A 2,789-nucleotide genomic window follows, 5' to 3' on the forward strand; every position below is an offset into this window, starting at 1 on the left:
GGGAAGCAGTAGTGGGGGAGTTCCAGACCCCCAGGCCTGCTCCAGTCAGGGAGATCCACTTGTCTCTGCTTCATATATTGGGGGTCTAGGTCAGGGTTTATTTGAATCTTCTACCACTTTTGTAAAAGGTTAGAAACTACCGCTAATCTCTCCTTGTGTAATTCAGGGAAACCTTTTCATCCAAGCCTCAGAACACTCAACTCTCATTGTATTTGTTTTGAAAGCCTGCTCTTTTCAAAAAGGAGCACACCTGTATTCAGAAACAGAGGCACTTGAAGTAGGCAGCCCACACATACTAAGCACCCAGTATGGAAAGCATGGCACTTGAAACTGTGCAGCCTTTTCTGAATGTGCTCCAACCCGCTTGGCCTGCCCCAGAAACCCCCCGAGGGTCGAGCAGTGCTTCCATTCCACTCTGGACTGATGTGGCTCAAATCCTGGAGAATTTAGCTTGACCTAGACCACGAAGGTGCCCTTGCCTGGGGCGTGACCAAAGACAGTGACCACAGTGCAAAGCTGAGCATGCGCTTTGGGATCTAACAGTCCCGGGTTCAAATCTGAACTCTGCCCCTTCCCAGTTGCATGACCTTGGGTTATTTAATCTCTCTGAATTTTAATTTCCTCACCTACAAACAGTAGATAACCCTTCTCAGAGAGTCGTTAGAGCATTAATGAGACAATGCCTGAGAAGCACGTAGCATGCTGCCTGGCACATGGTAACTAGTGCCAAGAGGTTCCTGGTTCACCGGCTCGTGAGAGCGGATGCCGAAGCTGGCACCCGACCCCGACCACAGCTTAAGCACCGTCACTGCTCTCCACGGAAGTTGTGTCTGAAGAGCTTCCATACCTAGGGACAGAAACGGCAACTGAAAACAGCGGCCGTTTTCTGAATGCCCGTGTGTGGCAGGTACTTGGCTGACATTTTTTTTTTTTCATCATTGTCTTTACTCTTCATGGTGTTTGTACAAGATAAGGAGTTATTGGCTCCGTTTGACTAGAGAGGATACCGAAGCTCAGAGAGTTTATATAACAGATCTAAGGTCACACAGTAAGGGACCAAGACTAGATTGGAGCCCACATTTGACCCAGAAGTCAGAGGGACCTTGCCGACTCAGAGCTTTCCTGTGAGGAAGGCAGAGGGCACGGCGCGGGGGCAGAGGCCTGGCTCCGGGTGCCAGCTCGGCGGTGCTGTGCCTTCCTGAATTTTAGTCTGTAAATAGAAACGATACTTACTTCATGAGGTTGTAATAAAAATTAAATGAGATGATGTAAGTAAAAATAGACCTAGTCCAATTTCTGTCATAAAGTAGACTTCAGATGTGTCTTAAATACGTACGAACTAACCATACCTGTTTCACCTGCTTTCTTGTTTAATCTCATTATAAGGAATAGTCATAGAGAAGATGTATGTGTCTGTACACATGTAGCGTGGTGTGTGTGAGAATGTGTGTATATGTGCACGCGTGTGTTTATGTGTACGTATGTGCAAACACGTGTGGAAGCCGATCTCACAGCCCACCCCCCAGGTCAAGAGCAGAGCACCGTCAGCATTCCAGCGGCAACCCCACATGCCCCTCCCCGATCACATGCCCACGTCCCCCTCCGGTCCAACGCACTTCTCGTCTCGTTAGAAAATAATTTTCTTTTCCCCTTTTGCTCCTGTCTCTGGGGGTTGTCTCCAACCATTTTGCTGCGCCTGCGCCTGTCACTTCACTAAGGTTCTGAGTGACATGTCATTCACAGGAGAGAAGTGAAATAAAGCGGTTCAGCAGAGCAGGGACACACACGCGTGTGTGCGCGTGTGCGCGCGTGTGTCCACTACTCCTACCTTCGAGGAGAGAGGCAAACCAGATGCCTCGTGGGATATGTCTTAACCAAAAGCACAGAAGGGACATGTGGACTGATGTGAGAGAAGCTTAGGAACATTTGGATGTTTTGCTGCCACCCAAGACCACCTGGGGCAAGTCTGGTACCTCCCGTGGTGAGGGGCAGACATCATGGCAGTTAGAGCCTTGAGTACAGAGTACACAGTTTCTCTCCTCCAGATCTCAAGTTCGACCCCACCTGGACTTTCTCCCTTCCTCAACTGACAAATCAGGTCTCGATATAAATGTTCCCCCCTCAAAGAGACCTTTTCCTGACCACCCCTCAATCACTGTCACCTATAATAATCTATTTTAATGCTCTCCATTATCGGCACCTGAAATTCTCTCACTGATTTCTTCGTTTACGTTTGTTTTTCTGGATACCATAGTAATAAACAATATGGACTCAGAATCTGAGCTCGGTTAGGATGCCAGCTACCCCACTGATTAGCTGTGTGACCTTGGACACATTTTTTACCCTCTCTGGGACTCTAGGTTATCATCTATAAAACAGGAATATAGGATCTACTAAAGTGTGAATTATAGGATCGTTAGGTGAAGTGAGTGAGCTAATGGGTGTAAAAGCTCTCGGAATGCCCGTTGTGGGCAGGTGCTTGGCATGGAAATGGATCAGGGAGGCGATGCGGGGGGCTTCTGAGATGCTGGCAGTGTTCTGTTGCTCGGCACGTAAGTACTATTAAAGTGTTAGCTATAATCAGCAATGTTAATAATAATTATTGTGATGATCATCCTATCTTCCTTCTAGAATACGAGCAGCTTGATGGCAAGGTTTTTATCTGTTGTTCACTGCTGACTCCCCAGGGCCTAAGACGAGTTCCTGGCACATGTTTATAATAATACACTGAATAAATATTTCCTGAGAAAAAAATGTCTTACAACCCCCAATCCAGCCCTGCCTCGGAG

At 47.5% G+C, this 2,789-nt stretch overlaps 1 protein-coding gene across 1 annotated transcript in view; it reads right to left on the minus strand.

Moving 5' to 3' along the window:
* The window catches only part of BRINP2 (BMP/retinoic acid inducible neural specific 2), a 97,806-nt gene that overhangs the window by 87,953 nt on the left and 7,064 nt on the right, over positions 1–2,789 (minus strand). The gene's annotated exons all lie outside the window — the stretch shown is intronic.

Source organism: Pteropus vampyrus, unplaced genomic scaffold (genome assembly GCF_000151845.1).
Source record: "Pteropus vampyrus isolate Shadow unplaced genomic scaffold, Pvam_2.0 Scaffold65, whole genome shotgun sequence".
In the NCBI taxonomy this organism is placed as follows: Eukaryota; Metazoa; Chordata; class Mammalia; order Chiroptera; family Pteropodidae; genus Pteropus; species Pteropus vampyrus.